Raw genomic sequence first — 20954 nt, forward strand, 5'->3', positions numbered from 1 at the left:
CCCACAAACAGCAATGTTATAATGACAAGATAATCTGTTTTAGTGATGCTGGTTGAGGGTTAAATATTGGCCAGGACACCAGGGAGAACTCCCCTCCTCTTCTTCAAATTACTACCTCAGAGATCTTTTACATCCACCCGCGAGTGCAGACAAGGCTTCAGTTTAACGTCCCTCCCGAAAGACGGCACCTCTGACAGTGCAGCACTCCCTCAGTACTGTTCTGGGAATATCAGCCTGAAGACACTGGAGTGAGGCTTGGACCAACAACCTTCTGACCCACAGGTTAAAATGCTGCCCACTGAGCCACGGCTGACAACTGCGATTTAAATCTTGATCTGTGTTGAGTTGGGCAATCATGGGGCAATAAATTGGCCTTGTTGTCACTGAGTTGGGGAAGAAGTTAAAAAAAAAACACAGCCAGAGTTCCTGCTTCTGATCTCCAGCCAGTGACCCTGATGTTTTGTTGACGTATGTTGACTTGCAGTAAATTCTACCTCTCCACGGTCAGTTAAGTTCCATGTGACATTCCCATGTGTAAGCTCACACACAAAGAATGGGCACTTGGGTAAAGACCTGGAGACCTGCCATGGAACCAGATTCAGGAATGGAAGAGAGAAAACAGAGTGCAACTGTGGTAAACAAAACACAATCGATCGATTTATATCATGTTTTGAGACCATGTCTGCCACACATCAGGGGTTCACAGGCAAATATCTGTGTCGCACTTTAAAACAAAAAGAAAAACAATCATATTTAGTCCACAGAGAAACTTCCCTAGAAATAGGAAATACTCTCGAATTGCTTTTGGGACACTTTAAAGAAAACATCTTTAAAAGTCAATTTGACCTGTAATAACCTGAGGAGCAATTAGCCTCTAACTGACTTGAGGTAGGTACAACAAATGCAATTTTGGTCTTGCAGGAAGACTTACACACAGCTGCACTTTAAATGCTACTATTTTGCGCTACATGGTATGACGTTCCTCGCCTAACAAATAAACCATGTCCTCCGACCACGAGCAACGCCACAGGAGGTCCACCTGTGCTGTCGAAAAGTTATCTCTTAAGGGATGTTTCCAGCGCGCAAACAAATTCTCAATTTGTGAAGTGTGGTCTCAGCAGATTGTCTGCGAGACTGAACATGAAGAGGAAGAACATGAAGAGGAAGAATAGCTGTCGCACTACAATCTTCCAAGTGCGGTTTCTGTCACGCATCAGATGCCAGTCGTAGGAAGCCACAGGAGAAATCAGACTCACTTAAAACAGCAGGAACACACACTGTCAGTTGCATTACAACGTCATGGGGATCATTTCCATAAAGGACAGGGGAACATACTGATCTGGGAACCTTTTGAATCTGTGAAGTTTCGAATCTTCATTTGCACTTTCTACAACTTCACGACACCGAGACTGTGGTTTGACTCCCCTTTTTTTTTAACCACTTGCTGGAAAAATATATTTGAAAATAGCCCGAGGGAATAAGAGATGTACCAGAGTCACGTGGCCAATGAAAGTGTTGATGTTTCTCGGCTATGTTGTAGTTGCACCCATCTGTACCCATGAACTTTACATCGTGATTCATGCCCGTGGTAAGAGCTGACAGCATTTTTTGATCATCACAGATTGCACCATGTGACCAGGTTTCACACTGTTACTGTGACTCTCCTCCAAGCTTCTGTTAATTAAAATAATCACACATACAGTCTATAAACCACAAACATTGCAATATTTAACGCCTTAAGCAAAAATACGTGGAAATACTGCATTCAAAATCTCTGCAATAATGGAAACTCGTGAAAAATACTTTTGAGTATCACATCCAGCTGCAATATGTTGCAGCCCCTCTGTTCCGTCATGCACTCTTCTGTTCCTCTGATTCTGGTCCACTGTCCATCTCCCTCTCCCCCACCACCCCCCACCCCTTCCCTTCCTCCGAGCATTGATTTCAGAGCCTTCTGCACTGTAGATTTCTCCTCTTTGTCGTACTAACTCCCTCCCGACCTTCAAGAAAATCCCCTTAAAACTCACATTTTTGGCTGTGCTTTTGCTCATTTCTCCAAACTTCTAGCTCCCTGTTTGCTGCCTGCCACTCTTCTTGTGAAGCACCTTGGGCTATTTCACCCCGCAATATAAACGTAAGTTGCTGTATCCAAACTCGCTATCCATAATTCTCACGCTGTGGTTCTGAACACCACTTGAGGCCTCACTTGAAGAGACTGCAGCAATAGAATTGAACAGCTGAACAATGAAGCTCTTGGGAAGGAATTTGGATCTACAACAGACCCCCGCTCCTTCGTAGCCACTTCAATATCTACAAATATTCCTCCGAGACCACTATAGAGATTGAGCAGATCGGATGTTATGGAGATACAAAACTGATTAAAGTAGCGTCTGTTACCCTGATGGTCTGGGTTGGGCCACATGCTCTAGATGTCCATTTCTTGTGGAAGCTGCACTTTCACCATCGTGTCAGCCAATGCGTCGGAACTTACAGCAGTCTATTTTACAGCAAACAAAGTCTATCTGCTCAGCAAACAGGTTCTATTTAAACAGCGCACTACCGCAAACAGTCTATTTACTCAGCAAACAGAGTCTATTTGAACAGAGTCTATTTAAACAGAGTCTCTCGGAACTACAGCAAACAGAACTCACGACCGAAACTACAGCAAAGTCTCCCGATAAAAGCAGGATTATTTATCCAGCAAAATGCAGTGCACATAACACAAATTGCAGTGAGTGGAGGATAGTTACATAAAATGAATTATGTGCATAAAATCAATCCCTGCCACTTACAGCAGTGATTGGCAGGGGAATTAACCAATCATCTGCATTCTGGCCGGGACTTGTGATATCACTACATGCAGCCTTTCTTGTAGGATCTGGAGTGCTTTCCCTCCCAACCTACCAACACTTCTTAAATCTGTCTGCTATAAGCTGTCAGCAGAAAGATTTACTGTTCAAGGGTACATCATCTAGAGGTTAAACAAAACCTTCCTACCTTTTAGTGGTTACTTCCAAATAAGCCAAATGATACTTCTATTGACAATGAAGAACTGTATCGATGTCCATATAGTATTTTACAGGAAGCTGCACTTTTATAGGTATTGATCCTTGATAATCCGTACTCTCAATTATCCACCAAATTTTTCCTTTTGCGAGTATATATCCAATTCCCTGTTGAAAGTTATTTTTGAATCTGCTTCCACCACTATTTTAGGCAGCGCAATCCAGATCGTAACAACTCGCTGCGTACAATGTACACATTTTTAATGGAAGTTAGTGATTTTCACCTCCATTTTGACTGTGTTGTTTATTGACTTCCAATCCATGTTGTAGAACTATGATACATTTACAGAATAGTGAGAGAGAGAGTCCGCGGGCTGCAGGGAGGGAACGTAGGAACAGAAGTAGGCCATTCAGCTGCTCGGGCCTGTTCCGCCATTCAATTAGATCATGGCTGATCTGTATCTTAACTCCATCTACCCGTCTTGGTTCCGTAACCCTTAATACCCTTGCCTAACAAAAATCTATCAATCACTGGCAGTTGGCACATTTTTCACTTTGACCACAGATGGAAAATACAACTGTACGTTTGCAAACAAAAATGATTTGGAAACGTTCCAGGCTACATTTTCAATGATTGGCCTTTCAATTACACACATCCCCTCAGGATTGAACTGCTACTTCTGTGTCCTGAGCAATCAATAAAATATCACCCCTGTGTAATGCACTATCAGCGAAGGAAACATGTAAGTGTATTCGATACAGGGATCACTTTAACCTGTGTAGCATTGCAGAGCGCGTCTGCATCAAAACAATTAACAATTACAATGTCTTACTGTGATCCAGGAGCACTGCCTCCTTTCTTCTAAATCATTCCATTTTCATTATGGAGATAGAGCCACAGTTCGCTAAGGACAGTGATTACATGAGATACCCAGACTAATAAAATTGTCCAATGTAATATGTGTGTGATTTTGATCCTTTGAGAAAAACTAAGGTTGGGGTGGGGTTGGCCAGTGTTGTCACTAAGTAGTCCGTCATTTGATGATAGACCTGGCCTGTCCTTGCTTATTTCCTATATCTGACCTCCGGGAGTTGACCCTATCTCTGTAACCTCCGCCAGCCCTACCCCCGAGATCTCTGCACTCCTCCGATTCTGGCCTCTTGCGCATCCCCGATTTTCTTCGCCCCACCATTGGCGGCCGTGCCTTCAGCTGCCTCGGCTCTAAGCTCCAGAATTCCCTCCCTAAACCTCTCCGCCTCTCTCTCCTCCTTTAAGACGCTCCTTAATGGTAGTGGATCTGGCCGGGTGGTGGGCGGGACTCCGGGGACTTTTATGCAAATGAAGCACTGCCGTTAAGATCGGCAGGACCTCCGCGTCCCCGGGCTCTCCTGGTGCGCTGCCCACTTTGGGGCTCACTTGCACCATTCCCGTTCCCCCCTCCTTTTAAAATCAAGGCCTTAGTTTCTTATTTCCAGTAAAGGGGTTAATCTGTAGCCACCAGGAAAAGGATATTATGTATTTAACAATACATAGAATTACATAGAAAATACAGCACAGAAAGAGGCCCGACTGGTCCATGCCTTTGTTTATGTTTCTGACAAGCTCTCCCAACCTACTTCATCTCACCTTATCAACATACCCATCTATTTCTTTCTCCCTCATGTGTTTATCTAGCTTCCCCTTAAATACATTGATGCTATTCACCTCAACAACTCTTTGTGGTAGCAAGTTCCACATTCTAACTACACAAATATGAGGTGTAATAGGCCTTTCATTTGGTCTTATATCCATTATTCATCATTTTACTTCCATATAATTTTACCTTTTCATAAAAGGGATCATTTATTTTTGCAAAGGAAATGGATCCATTTGCTATTTGCAGAGTGTTTTATCACAGTGGGAGCAACAATATTGGAAGCAAAATGACCATCATTTGAAGCAACATCAGAGGCACTCGAACATGAGTGACGCAATTGTCTTGGCAACATTCTTCTTGACAACCATTCAGCAATACCTAATTTTCTGTCAGATGTGTAGCACTAACAATTAGGCCTCTGGAAAGATTGAGAGAAACCTGCTTTCTATGGTAAATATTTCCTTTTCTTTGAGTAGTCTCCGCTTTGCATTCTTTGATGGCCAGCCATTATGTCTGTGGAGGCAGCTGAGGTACATAATGTACAGTTACACTGTCCTTAGGTGGATTGGCATAGATACTTTAGCACTATATCAATGACCTTTCATAGATAGTTACCGTAACTCGGTCTGTTTTCTGAAAAAATATAATTTTAATTCATTTTTGTGCTTATCAAGGTGAAATGTCGGTACTGGAGATTGAAACGCTCTGCCATTTCACATTCCCAGTGCCAGCACCAAGCACTCGCGGGTCAGTTATTGTACGGCTAGAGTAAAACTCTCTCTGCTCCAACTCAACAAACATGCCCCAGTCCCTACTCCACCACCTTTTCTCACACCAGCTGCCTTTGTGATCTGAGTGAGATTGTCAATTCAGAGCCAATTTGTGTTGAAGAGTGTGCGGCTCTGTGCACTTGGCCCCATGCCCATTTAGAACAGGGTGCAGGCTGCCCAAACCGATTCCATATCGGGCTTCTACAAACAGCAGAGAGAGGGAACTTTCATCTCATCAGGCAGGCCTACTTTTAAAGCCAATGAAAGAAAAAGAAAGACTTGCATTTATATAGCGCCTTTCACGACCTCAGGACGTTCCAAAACGCTTTACAGCCAATGAAGCACTTTTGAAGTTTAGTCACTGTTGCAATGTAGGAAACAAGGCAGCCAATTTGCGCACAGCAAGATCCCACAAACAGCAATGTGATAATGACCAGATAATCTGTTTTTCTCAAGTGATGTTGGTTGAGGGATAAATATTGGCCAGGACACCGGGGAGAACTCCCCTGCTCTTCTTCAAAATAGTGCCATGGGATCTTTTACGTCCACCTGAGAGGGCAGGCGGGGCCTCAGTTTAACATCTCATCTGAAAGACGGCACCTCTGACAGTGCAGCACTCCCTCAGTACTGCACTGAAGTGTCAGCCTAGATTTTGTGCTCGAATCCCTGGAGTGGGACTTGAACCCACAACCTTCTGACCCAGAGGTGAGAGTGCTACCCACTGAGCCACTGCTGACACATACATGTGTGATTTTCTGTGGTACCAATTTCTCGCACATAATCTTTTCACATATGCACGATAACCTGTTCATCTTTTTAAATATATATATGTATCAATGATATATATAGAAGAGCCGATGTAAAGGGACTGGAACACGTTTGTTTTCCAGACTTACAACAGGTTGGTTTTAGTGCTGCCTGGATATTAACCTAGATTAAAATAAGTATGAAGGATCATAAGGTGCTTTAACTTGAGTGGTTAAATGAATGGGTAACAAATCAGTATTTGATGTTGCTTTGAGTGTTGCAGTGCATCAAGAAACAAGTCAGATAACAAAAGAAAGACAGGCACTGACTCACTGGTTCATTGGGGAGAAACTCAATTCACAGTCGTTCCCTTTTCCTGGCATTAGCTCTCCGAATCATGCCCCCTGACCAGCTGATAAAAGGCACTCTGTCAGATGAGACTGGCTTTGCTAATCTTTTCTTTCTCTGAAACGCAATTCTCCTGAATGGCAGGGCGAGCTGCACAAACCGAATGGCTCAATTCCTGCCTACATCCCTCTGTTACTGCTCTCTCCTGTCCTCTGTTTTGTGTCCCAGCCCAAAAGGATCGAGCAGAACTCCCTCAGCGAAGGCAAACGACAATCAGTCCTGGGATCTGAATAATCACTGATGTGGATGTGATGTCGACAGCGAGGCCACCCAGGACTGTTTAAAACTACCAGCAGAAGCCGTTTATAAATGTTGTAATGGGCCCATTGGTAGGAATTCACCGATTCAAGGGACCAATAAATAATTAGAAACATATTTATTAACAGGCAGCTTGGACAGAGGTCACTGTTTACATCCAAGTGCAGTGTTTGTTCGAATTGATTCATTAATTGCTTTCTATATTATGTTATGTAATGTAACCCCCAACCCCCCCTCCAACCATACCCCCGCCCCCCACAACATTGTACCAAGTATGACAAAAGCCAACTTTTCTGAGTAACTCAAAATCTTCGTCGAAGCGCACCACTGTGGACACTCGACCATTCATCACTGCTGGGTTACCAGTAACACTTTTCTTTATTGGTCCTCATTTTCTCCCTTGAGGACACTGGATGTTGCAGGCAATGGTTGCCCTGTGGCCTCTGAACTTAACGGCCATTCTTTATGAGTGAGCCTAGACGGAACCTAGGCGGGTAGGTGGGGTTAAGATTCAGATCAGCCATGATCTAATTGAATGGTAGAACAGGCTCGAGGGGCTGAATGGCCTGCTCCTGTTCCTATGTTCCTTCCTTCCTTAAAGAATCCTTATCTTTTCTGTATGTGACATACCTGCGTACGAGTTTCAATGATAGGCGGTATCCTAAGGGAAGTTCTGGGTCCCCCCCGAGACTGGCAGCTAATGCCACCCTGCTTCACGGGCTGCTCAACAGCACATTTGCGAAATTACCTTAACAGTTCGTCAGAAGAATGATCCAGAATTCAGGGTAATCTGTGCATCATCAAGGATTTCCCTTTGGCCTCCACTAGAATATAAAATGAGTGGATTTTCAGTGGGAATAGTCAAGCCGTTATGATCTGGAACGCTCTGCCTTAAAGGGCGGTGGAAGCAGATTCAATAATAATTTTCAATAGGGAATTGGATAAATACTTGAAGGGGAAAAATTTCCAGGGCTATGGGGAATGGGACTAATTGGTTAACTCTTTCAAAGAGCTGGCACAGGCACGATGGGCCGAATGGCCTCCGTCTGTGCTGTATCATTTTATGATTCTACGTAGATATTGATCTTCTGATCAGCACTATCTTAAAATACGTGGGTTATCGCTGGCGATACAATCATGTCAATTGGAAAATCCAGTGTTGAGTGCCTGTGGGCTATTCTATCATGGAGAGAATCTCAACCCAGTCTGACCATTTTCTCACATGATGCCTGTGCATTCCAGACACTTGAGCACATAATCTAGGCTGACACTCCAGTGCCAGTACTGAGGGAGTGCTGAACTGTCAGAGGTGCCGTCTGTCAAATGAGATGTTAAACCGAGGCCCCATCTGCTCTCTCAGGCGAATGTAAAAGATGCCATGGCACTATTTTGAAGAAGAGCAAGGGAGTTCTCCCCGGTGTCCTGGCCAACATTTATCCCTCAACCAACATCACCAAGACAGGTTATCTGGTCAATATCTCATTGCTGTTTGTGGGATCTTGCTGTACGCAAATTAACTGCCGTGTTTGCTACATTACAACAGCGACTACACTTCAAAAAGTACATCATTGGCTGTAAAGTGCTTTGGGGCGTCCTGAGGTTGAGAAAGGTGCTATATAAATGCAGGTCTTTCCTTCTTGTAGGGCTCACCCGATAGCAGTCAGAAGGTGAAGCCACGGCTGATTTGCTTTCTCTTCCTTGAGCCTGTGGATGCTGAAGTCAACTATAGCCTCCCAAGGTGGGCATTGAAGGACCTTGTGGACCGTATCATTGTGTTACACATCACGTGAAGCATTTACTCAGTCAGACAAGCCCCTGGAGGGGGCGGGCGGGGGGGTGGAGAAAGGGAGCTTCAATTTCTTTTTAATAATTCCACTAAACTGTCTTCAGAAAGAAAGATTGGGTAGAGTTCAGTGGTGTCTTGGAGAATATCTTTAGATTATAATTAATCAGCCATGAGATGCATGATTATGGAACCTTAGCTGAATGTTGCCAAGATGGATGAAAACCACAGCTAGGTGACAATTCCTTCCACAAGTTGCACAGTGACATCCAGAAAAGGACAACTGCAATCAATTGTTTTCAGTAAGGCCATTGTGGCCCTCTGAAAGGAATTTCATTGTGGCCCAAGCAAAATTGTCTGCATCTCTCTCTCTCTCTCTCTTAAAACAAAGTCGATCCAGGCAGGATTTACAGTTTGATTGTGCCAAAATGCCTGCTGACAACCCAAGATGACGTGCTGTGATTTTGCATCATTGCCCGTCGTTAGACATCAGTTGTTGTCCACCTCTGCCGTAGGAGTCAGAAGGTCATGGGTTCAAGTCCCACTCCAGGGACCTGAGCACAAAATTTCGGCTGACACGCTGGGGGAGTGCTGCCCTGTCGGAGGTGCCGTCTTTTGGACGAGACATTAAACCGAGGCTCCGTCCGCCCTCTCAGGTGGACGTAAAAGATCCCATGGCACTATTCTGAAGAAGAGCAGGGAAGTTCTCCCCGGTGTCCTGGCCAATATTTATCCCTCAATCATCATCACTAAAACAGATTACCTGGTCAGTATCACGTTGCTGTTTGTGGGTCTTTGCTTTGGGCAAGTTGGCTGCTGCATTTCATACTTTACAACTGTTCGAAAGTACTTAATTGGCTGTGAGGCGCTTTGGGACATCCTGAGATCGTGAAAAGTGCTTTAAAAATGCAAGTTCTTTCTATCTTTCTTTCTGCATATGACACGTTTCTGTCAACCTGTGAGGACTGCTTATGAGAGCTCAGCCCATGGTTGCTGAATTTGTATGCAAAGTTTGGGAGGAGAAATTAAATGCATAAATCCTGTGCCTCGGTGCGATTTACCAGCGTCAATACATTGATGTGCGCAGCGAGTGTCGTCTCACCGGAACCCACAGGCTCCTGCGCAAATGTTACTCAACATATGTTGGCTACCAGTGCATCTAGTGAGACGTCATGTTCATGTTTTTTTGTTGTTGCTGGCACTGTGAGTCCACAGTCAGAGATTACAGCTGTTACTCCTTTAGTTTGCAGCACAGGGCTATTTTCCTAATGTTTTATTCAGATCTGAACAAATGAGCTTTGAAAGAAAGAAAATAAATAAATAAACAAACAAACTGCATTTCACGTCCACAGGATGCCCCAAAGCGCTTTACAGCCAACGAAGTACTTTTTGAAGTGTAGTCACTGTTGTGATGTAGGAAACGTGGCAGCCAATTTGCGCACAGCAAGATCCCACAAACAGCAATCAGATCAGACCAGATAATCTGTTTTAGTGATGTTGGTTGAAGGATTAAATATTGGCCCAGGACACCGGGGAGAACTCCCCTGCTCTATAAAATGAGGGTGGAATGGCACATGTAGCTCCATGTGCCCTCTCAATTAGAGACCAAGGTGTAGAAGTCTCCATGGAGTTATGTTGTGCAGAGATTCCAGTACAAATTGAACACTAACAATAAAAGTAGTGAAAGATATGTACTATTACCAATCAGTTCAGGAAGACTGATGCAAAGACTAGCACCAACCAAGAGCTAAGCAACAGACACCATGGACAATAATTTAAGAAAACAATTCATTTTTAAAGTTATTTTTCTCTTCTTTAGGTTATTCATGTCACACGTCACAACCCGACACTGGAGTCTGAGCAGCTGACTTGATCTGGACCTAGGGTTGCCAACCCTCCAGGATTGCCCTGGAGTCTCCAGGAATTGAAGATTTATCTCCAGGACTCTGTTGTGAGCAAAACCCAGGAGAAAAATCATAGGGGAATTTTAAAAAAAAATTATGTGTAATTTTTTAAAACATTTATTAGTATAAAATCATAGGAGATAAAAATGGCTGTTTGATTGACAATCAAGCATCATGCAATTGGGTAATTAAGATCCTGTTTGCTTTCCAATTGCCTGTGGGAAGGGGGGCACCGCGAGGATGGACGACAGGTGACCAATGGTGGGAGCGTGGGGGAGGGGCAGTTGGAGGCAGGAAGTCATATGCTGCAATCTCCAGGAATACATCCAACCAGAGTTGGCAACCCTATCTGGGCCCCTTCCCATGACTTCCATTTTTGTAGGTGCGCAAAGGCAGCAGAGTTAGGCTTACCTTTCGATTCTCCTCATTGCTCCGTGAGGAATCACCTCTCTTTGTCTTGGTTCCTCCTCCCAGATGATCCAGCTGAGGTTTGGGCATTGCCCATCTGCAGAAGCGTGGGGGTGGACCCATCATACCGCTCCGTGGCACAGGGCTTGGTATAACAGTGCACTGCTCCCATACGTTGTAACCTGCAGGATGTTGAAAAGGGTGGAAGTTGGGTCAACATTTGGGGCAGAAGTGTGGTGACTTTGGTTCCCGTTGCCCCCTAAACATTTGGGCGTAAATTTACAGCCCGATCAGATTTAGTGTAAATTCAGGAAATTTTGCATGAGGCGGGACGGGGTCATGTTAATGAGAGGCAGAGCATTTCGGTGTGGAAACGCTTTTAAAGATGGAGGAGATTTGGGCATAGCACCAAAACGGACGTAAGTGACTTACGCCCAAATTTCCTCGATCTTTGGAGCCGAAAATCAGTATGACGCCATTGCTTCAGCGCAGGCGTTCAGGAAATTCCAGGCCATGATTTGCGCCTACAGTTTCCGCGGAGGTTCTTCTGCTCCTCCAATGCAACTTTGGTGGAAGGACCAAGGATACCGCAGCTCTTCCGGTTAAGTTACGGCTGGTGGGCGGGAGAACCTCAGCGGACATTCCCCCCCGCCGCGACTTTACGATATTGGCCGGGTCGTTTGATGAGGGGTGCCAAACAAAGACTCGCCACCTCCCACACGGTGAGTTGCACCCCAATTGCTCCTGTGTGGATCTACCAGTCACTGGTCACGTAGCTGCACTGACAGAAACACAAGAGCGGCTCATCGGCCCATTCTTTCAACTTGGGAAATAGCTTGTAGAGCAGAAAGGTGATGCATACCGAGCACAGTAGGTAAGATTATTAAGGGATATGGAGCAAAGGCGGGTAACTGGAATTGAGGTATCAATCAGCCATGATCTAACTGAATGGCGGAACAGGCTTCAGGGGTTTAATGGACTACTCCTATTTCTATGTCCCCATCTATAATTCTTACCGGAAAAATCGTGTGGTATTATTTTTTTTAACGTTGCAAAATCTAGGTGAAGAGTAAGGCTGAAAAGAGTCGGCCAGTAGATGAGATAAATCAAAAAGTCCTGACTAGCTGATTCCAAGATTTGGTTTTAAATGATCATTCATAAGAAAAGCCTGGGCAATATTTTGCAGTGAGATAAGTTATGTTGGAGATGTAACGCAGTTGGGCATGTTTATTGGTTTGTCTTTTAGCTAAGTGCCAATTTTTCTAGATGTAACAATTCTTTTCAAACACAGGTCCATTTATTTTGTGATCTGCTGTGAGTGTTGTTATTGTAAATTCCTGCTGGTTGCTCTCACCTTCTAGGGTTTCGCAGCGCTGAGGGAAGCACTTTGGTTTCCTATTCTTCACCTTCATATTCTGTAGAACCAAAAGCCCTGAGCCAAATGGCTCTGTGGTTACACAGGAGCCTCGAGACTGTCTCCTCAGAAAGCAGAGAGCAACCTCAACAAAGGAGATCAAATATTTCTTAATCGCTGCTGTTTTTTATAAGCAGAACTCGATAGATTTTTGTTAGGTAAGGGTATCAAGGGATGTGGATCAAAGGCGGGTTAAATGGAGTTGAGGTACAGATCAGCTATGATCTAGTTAAATGACGGAACAGATTCAAGGGGCTGAATGGCCTCCTCCTGTTCCTACGTGAGAGATTTCTTTAAAAGTATGATAAAAATGTCTACAGTGTAAGATATGACTGGCGACACAGTGGTATCAGGGTTTTTCCTATACCTCAAAAATACTTTGTTGGCCGTAAAGCACTTTGGCACGTCCTGAGTTTGTGAAAGGCGCTATATAGATGCGAGTCTTACTTTTCTTTCAGACAAAAATACATGGGCTCCAATGGCCAGTCCCAGTCGTTGGCGTCAGTTGACGCTATATATTGTGACAGTGTTCAAGAACTCTGGTAAAAACAGAGGCGCCTTGTCTACAGCCCAAGTTTCCTCTGGAACACACAACGTAAATAACACATGAGACTTGCTGTGGCCGTCGAAGACACGGAAGAAAGGATCTCCTCTCTCTGATGGTCCCAAGTGAAATGAGATTAGTCAGTACGACTGACAGAGTAGGAACAGGAAATGAAAGAGAACTTGTTTTAATAATTCAACCTCCAAACTCTTGGGGATTGGAATCTGTTTTAAATGGGCTAAAGCCTCCGTTAAAAGAGAGAACAAAGGAATTTCATACGAATGCATTAATATCATTGTTACTAATGTATTATGATGAGAACATCAAATATTATTAAATGTTGTTGTTGTGACAGTGAAGAAGGGCCCAACAAGCATGGCAAATTGCTTTTCTATATGTGCTTTTAAATGGACCATCCTTCCCCTGGATAAATATGAATCCCTCAGTATAGCAGTGTTCTGGTTGCTGTGAAATTATCTTTGAATGGTTCCATTAAACTTTTTCATAATTACTTTTGAATTTTTATGAACTTTCTGTTTCGTTGGGTTCGACCCGATTAATGAAACTGATAGAAATGTTCAAAATTTGAAAGCGTTTCACAGATTATTTCTACTAGCGAATCAGCGAAAAGGGAGAATAAATTTAGCATCAAGACTAAAAGCACAAAGAGGGAGATTTTTTTATTATTATTCGTTCATGGGATGTGGGCGTCACTGGCGAGGCCGGCATTTATTGCCCATCCCTAATTGCCCTTGAGAAGGCGGTGGTGAGCCGCCTTCTTGAACTGCTGCAGTCCGTGTGGTGAAGGTTCTCCCACAGTGCTGTTTGGAAGGGAGTTCCAGGATTTTGACCCAGCAACGATGAAGGAACGGCGATATATTTCCAAGTCGGGATGGTGTGTGACTTGGAGGGGAACGTGCAGGTGGTGTTGTTCCCATGTGCCTGCTGCTCTTGTCCTTGTAGGTGGTAGAGGTCGCGGGTTTGGGAGGTGCTGTCGAAGAAGCCTTGGCGAGTTGCTGCAGTGCATCCTGTGGATGGTACACACTGCAGCCACGGTGCGCCGGTGGTGAAGGGAGTGAATGTTTAGGGTGGTGGATGAATGGAAGAAAAGTTTGTCGCACAGCAGGTCATTAGAGGATGGAATATGTGATCACAAATGGCTATTGGCGGTAAGCCTGTTGTGACATTCGAGAGCGAATCGGAGGGACGATTCAGCCACCGGGCGCTGCCGGTGGGGAGCACAGCGGGGAATCGCTGGCTTGCAGCTGGCCATTTTCCACCCATTACATTTAATGACTGGAACATCATGGGCTATTATCCAATGCTCCCTGTGAATGCCGCTCCCTTGTGGGAGCGCCAGATCATAGAACTGCCCCGTGAGAAACGCTTGAAGAAGGAAAGTATTAATGGATTAATTGGGATTCCAGGATTTATGTCCATTTCGTTTGCAGATTGTTGCAGATTTCATTGTTAACCCGCCGGTGAATTCTGTTCTCCCTCGAGGACAGGTCACACGCGGAGAAACCACTGAATATTGTAGGCATAATGTGGGCATAGCTGGCAAGGCCGCCATTCATTGCTCCACCCTAGTTGCCCTAAGGTAGTGGCTGGGCTTCTTCTTGAGCTGCTGGTAGTGCTTCGATACAACTGAGTAGCTTGCTGGGCCACTTCAGAAGGTAGTTAAGAGTCAACTGCGTTGGTGTGGGACTGGAGTCACATGTAGGCCAGACCAACGACAACAACAACTTGCATTTGTGTAGCGCCTTTAACATAGTAAAACGTCCCAAGGCGCTTCACAGGAGCGATTATCAAACAAAATTTGACACCGAGCCACATAAGGAGATATTAGAACAGGTGACCAAAAGCTTGGTCAAAGAGGTAAGTTTTAAGGAGCATCTTAAAGGAGGAGAGAGAGGTAGAGAGGCGGAGACGTTTAGGGAGGGAGCTCCAGAGCTTAGGGCCCCGGCAGCTGAAGACACGGCCGCCAATGGTGGAGCGATTAAAATCGGGGATGCGCAAGAGGCCAGAATTGGAGGAGCGCAGAGATCTCGGAGGGTTGTAGAGCTGGAGGAGGTTACAGAGATAGGGAGAGGGCGAGGCCATGGAGGGATTTGAAAACAAGGATGAGAATTTTAAAATCACGGCGTTGCTGGACTGGGAGTCAACGTAGGTCAGCGAGCGCAAGGGTGAATGGGTCTTGGTGCGAGTTTGGATATGGGCAGCAGAGTTTTGGATGAGCTTAAGTTAATGGACCAGGAAAGGATGGCAGTTTCCTTTTAAAGGACATTTGTGAACTAGTTGGGTTTTTACGACAATCTGACAGCTTTGTGGTCACTTTTACGATACAGCTTTTTATTTCCAGCTTTCTTTGAACTGCATTCAAATTCTCAAACTCTCGTGGTGGGATTATGAACTCAAGCCCTCCGCATTATTAGTCGAGGCCTCTCGATTACTAATCTGGTAACATAACCACTACACTACCGCACCCCAAACATCACATCAATAATATTATAAAATTTTATTAAATATATATATAAACAAAATTAAACAAATAGCTTTATGCCTTGAAATGATACTCTACGATATTAATGTATGAACATTCAAAGCATTTATAGAAATGTCTTTGTCCACTATTTTAATGAGCTGTCATACAGGCATATTAAGAATTAATATAATAACATTACATGATGTCATATCAAGGCCTTACTTTGCCTCTTATTTATTTTTTTCTCCATCTTACCTAGTCTCTCTTCTATTTTCAATGTTTTACCCTTTATTCTATACTATATTTTCCCCACTTAAATCTTGTTTTTACTTTTTAAAAATTTATCTTGCTTTTATGTAATAAATTTGCCACCTTCCCTCTGTATCCACTGACCTCCGAGAGAGCCAGATGTCACATGTTTTAAATTCAGGCTCTGATTGGCTAAAAAGCAGTTGCCAAGGCCTGTTTTTCTAGCCAGTCAGAAAGCTGATTATTAACATGTGACCTGGTCCCGTCACTGGTCAAATATTTGCATTGCTTTCTTTCTTCGCTTCACCATTGGCGGCCGTGCCTTCAGCTGCCTGGGCCCTAAGCTCTGGCATTCCCTCCCTAAACCTCTCTGCCTCTCCACCTCTCTCTCCTCCTTTAAGAGACTCCTTAAAACCTACCCCTTTGACCGAGCTTTTGGTCACCTGTCCTAATAGCTCCTTCTTTGGCTCGGTGTCAATTTTTGTCTGATTATGCTCCTGTGAAGTGCCTTGGGTCATCTTACTACGTTAAAGACACGATAATAAATGCAAGTTGATGTAGTTAAAGTCATATCAGCCATTCCAAGTGCTCAGTGACTTACTTGACTGGTAGCCCAGAAGAGCAAATATCACCAAAATTTGTTTTTCTTATCAGTGGCGAGCAGCACGATAGAGGTTGAAATCACCAGAGGCCTAGATTGCCCGTCAGCCTGGATTCTTGGCTGGAGAGCAGTGCAGTCGTCTTGAGACAGGCAAAGTGCAAAACTACACAGCATCCCCTTCCAAAGGAAGAAGAAAAAATGCCCTTTTCTTTCCAAAAAGGAAGACTTGCTTTTTTTTTTCCTTTTCGAGGATGGAAGGTTCAATTGTGAGTGATCACAAAGGTGACCTCCCCACAGTAAGGTTTCCATGAAGAGATTTAAAACACTACCTTCGGCTTGCTTAATGATGCTTCAGAAAATTGCTGGACCTGAGAGAGTTGCAAATGCTAAGCCATTCTGAAGCTCAAGCCTATTTGTTGCACATTATAATACAGGTATTATTAATTTCCTCGTTTTCTTCCATTCTTTGCTTCTATTGCTAATTTGTTGAAACTGGCATCCTTTCCGATGTTGCTGCATCACACATTCACTCAGATTCAGCCCCATTAGAATGCTTAAAATTAAGAGCCCATGAAATTAAAAGAAGGGGTTTTCTAAATGAATAAAGCCTCCTGTGTGCTTTCATGTGGGCTTAAGTTTGCCTTGGAACCAATGAGCATAAACAGGCTAGGTCAGGACCGTAAAGGTTTCATCAGACTGCACTCCTCTACTTTAATGGCAGATTAACCTTGACAACTTGCCATTGCTGGCACCCTTGTGACAATGTTCTTAATTATGAATGACGTGGACTCCACACTTCCGAAGGTGCCCTAGGCCCAACTCTTCATGGGTTCTGACACTTGTCACTGAAGACAATGCAAGTCATGGGCCTACCTATTGGTGTATGTCTGGACTGATGGGCCTGTTTGGACTGATGAACCTGTATTACTATCAGGTGTATGTCTGGACTGATGGACCTGTATTACTATCAGGTGTATGTTTGGACTGATGAACCTGTATTACTATCAGGTGTATGTCTGGACTGATGGGCCTGTATTACTACTGAGTGTATGTTTGGACTGATGAACCTGTATTACTGTCGGGTGTATGTCTGGACTGATGGGCCTGTATTACTACTGAGTGTATGTTTGGACTGATGAACCTGTATTACTGTCGGGTGTATGTCTGGACTGATGGGCCTGTATTACTACTGAGTGTATGTTTGAACTGATGAACCTGTATTACTATCAGGTGTATGTCTGGACTGATGGGCCTGTATTACTACTGAGTGTATGTTTGGACTGATGGGCCTGTATTACTATCAGGTGTATGTCTGGACTGATGGGCCTGTATTACTATCAGGTGTATGTCTGGACTGATGGGCCTGTATTACTACTGAGTGTATGTTTGGACTGATGGGCCTGTATTACTATCAGGTGTATGTCTGGACTGATGGGCCTGTATTACTATCAGGTTTATGTCTGGACTGATGGGCCTGTATTACTATCGGGTGTATGTCTGGACTGATGGACCTGTATTACTATTGGGTGTATGTCTGGACTGATGGGCCTGTATTACTACTGAGTGTATGTTTGGACTGATGAACCTGTATTACTATTGGGTGTATGTCTGGACTGATGGACCTGTATTACTATCGGGTGTATGTTGGACTGATGGGCCTGTATTACTATCGGGTGTATGTTGGACTGATGGGCCTGTATTACTATTGGGTGTATGTCTGGACTGATGGACCTGTATTACTATCGGGTGTATGTTGGACTGATGGGCCTGTATTACTATCAGGTGAATGTCTGGACTGATGGGCCTGTATTACTATCGGGTGTATGTTGGACTGATGGGCCTGTATTACTGTCGGGTGTATGTCTGGACTGATGGGATGCTACAAGGTGAAACAGTGAAAGTGGTTCAGTATTCATAGGCCGTGGGTCCCCAGTTTTGCTCCACTTTCCCAGTGCTATAATACCAAAAAGCCATAAGCTGCTGTTTGAAGATAAGTCTGGGTATCTGATATTAAAGAGACTGACTCTTAAAGGGCTCATCTTGAAATATTTCACTTATCATTGGCATTTGATCACTAATCCTGAGCTTGCAAGTTTGAAAGACTTCATTTTGGTTTTCAGGAACAAAACATTTTTGCTTTTTCTTTCTAGGAGGAACTGATCTCTTCCCCCCCCCACCCCCAGACGATACTCTCCTCTCCTGATGACATATATTCCCACAGATGTCGGGTGCCCTCCTACACTTCACTATTTTTCATGCCTGAGCCGAGTCAATGGCTGTCAGCAAACTATTTGACCATATTTGGTAATTCGCCGGTGATGGTAAAATATGATAATGAAACTAACCAATTTAATCCTGGATATTAACCACTCAACAATTGTCACTGTGGTTGATTGTGCCCTAGTTGTAAAGCAAGAAAATGGGACATGGACCCAAAGTTACTCATGTTTCAGGGAAAAAAAATAACATATGTTGATCTAACAGTTTGTAAAATAAAGCAAGGACATTATAAGGTCTCCTAACATACAAACATACAAATTAAGAACAGGAGTAGGCCATTCGGTCCCTCGAGCCTACTCTGCCATTTGATAAGATCTTGGTTGATCTGATTGTGACCTCTACCCTACTTTCCCATCTACCTACTATAACCTTTGACTCCCTTGTTAATCAGGAATCTGTCTAACTCAGCCTTAAAAATATTCAATGACCCTGCCTCCACCGCCTTTTGGGGAAGGGAGTTCCACAGACTCACGACCCTCTGAGAGAAAAAAATTCTCCTCATCTACATCTTAAATGGGAGACCCCTTATTTTTAAACTGTGGCTCCCTAGTTCTAGTCTCTCCCACAAAGGAAAACAACCTCTCAGCATCTACCCCTTCAAGTCCCCTCAGGATCTTATATGTTTCAATAAGATCACCTCTCATTCTTCTAAACTCCAGTGTATACAGGCCCAACTTGTCCAACCTTTCCTCATAAGATAACCCCCTCATCCCAGGAATCAGTCGAGTGAACCTTCTCTGAACTGCCTCTAAAGCAATTATGTTCTTTCTTAAATAAGGAGACCAAAACTGCACACAGTATTCTAGATGTGGTCTCACCAATGCCCTGTACAACTGTAGCAAAAATCTCTACTTTTATATTCCATTCCCCTTGCAATAAATGACAACATTCCATTTGTCTTCCTAATCACTTGCTGTTCCTGCATACTAACTTTTTGTGATTCATGTACTAGGACACCCAGATCCCTCTGTACCTCGGATTTCTGCAATCTTTCTCCATTTAAATAATATACTGTTTTTCTATTCCTCCTGCCAAACTACTTATATGCACCAAAATAGTTGGGCTAAGATAATGACCTGAGCTCTAATGAGCACTATATACCTGAGGAATTTGAATCCATCAACATACCACAGAAGTTGCCTGTATCTGAGTACTCAGGAGGATTAGACAATGCTTCACACGCAAGTGCACACACACAGACACACAACCACATATACACACACACAACCACATATACCACACATGGACATCACACATACACACACACATCACACACACACACACATACACACACACACAACCACATATACACACACACATATACACACGCATACACACACACATCACATACACACACAGAGTTAGGATTATGACAATGCACACACCTTGGTACTCATCAAAATATTCTAATTTGAGAAATTCTAGTTTTTCTATCGTTTATTTTTAATTTTGTTCCAATAAAATTGCACTCCTCAACATTTTGTGTTGATTTGTTTTTGGGATGTGGGCAACATTAGCAAGGCAGCATTTATTGCCCATCCCTAATTGCCATCAATTCCTTTTTACAACTGAATGGGCTGCGTGGGCACTTCAGAGGGTTTTAAGAGTCTCCAAACATAGTGTGGAACTGGAGTCGCATGTAGGCCAGACTGGGTCAGGGTGGCAGGTTCCTTGAAGGGCCATATGTAAACCATATATAGTACTCTCAGGTCAGGTAATGTGCAGATCTAAACTATTCTATGCTATCCCAACAATGCATCTTAACTTCAGTCTTAGGAAAACACATTACTGTACCAGTGTGAATATGTCCATCCCCATGCTGGGTGGAACGCTCATTAAGCACCAGCTAGTGGTGGATTAGGAATAGTTTAGCTCATGCCCACCAGAAATTGGATAGTGATAGGCCAAAGCCTTTACAGAAGGCAGAGAGAAAACTTTTATCATATCCACGTGGATTCACACTGAGCACGTTTTTGCACATTAGTTACACACCGGTGAAACTGGTGCAAAGTTACTATGTGCTTTATTTTCGCAAACTGGTTAACCCACAGTTTAGTAACTTCAGTAAAATAAACCGCAGAGTAATTTTACACGAGCGCATTAACCAATGCGATAAAAATAACACTCAGCCAAATCTGAACCCCCAACATTTCCCTCCTGCTCCATCCCGTCCACAACAATTAGTGATTCAATACATTCCTTCAATTCAACGTCCCAGTCAACGCCGTTAAAGTTTTTAACAGATTCACACAGCGAGAAGTGCCCGTACTTTAGCACATGTACCGGCTATTTGGCGTTCGAAGCGTTAAGCTAAGAAGGACGTAGGAGGATTAAAAGTCGTGTTCTTTTTTAACGCAGCTGCTGTTAAAAAAAAAATAAAAGAGCAGATTTTACGCAGATCTGCCTCTCAACATGAGAAGTATTTTCAGACGATTAATTCCTATCAGCTGTCTTGGATGGC

Source organism: Heptranchias perlo, chromosome 38 (genome assembly GCF_035084215.1).
Source record: "Heptranchias perlo isolate sHepPer1 chromosome 38, sHepPer1.hap1, whole genome shotgun sequence".
Lineage (NCBI taxonomy): Eukaryota > Metazoa > Chordata > Chondrichthyes > Hexanchiformes > Hexanchidae > Heptranchias > Heptranchias perlo.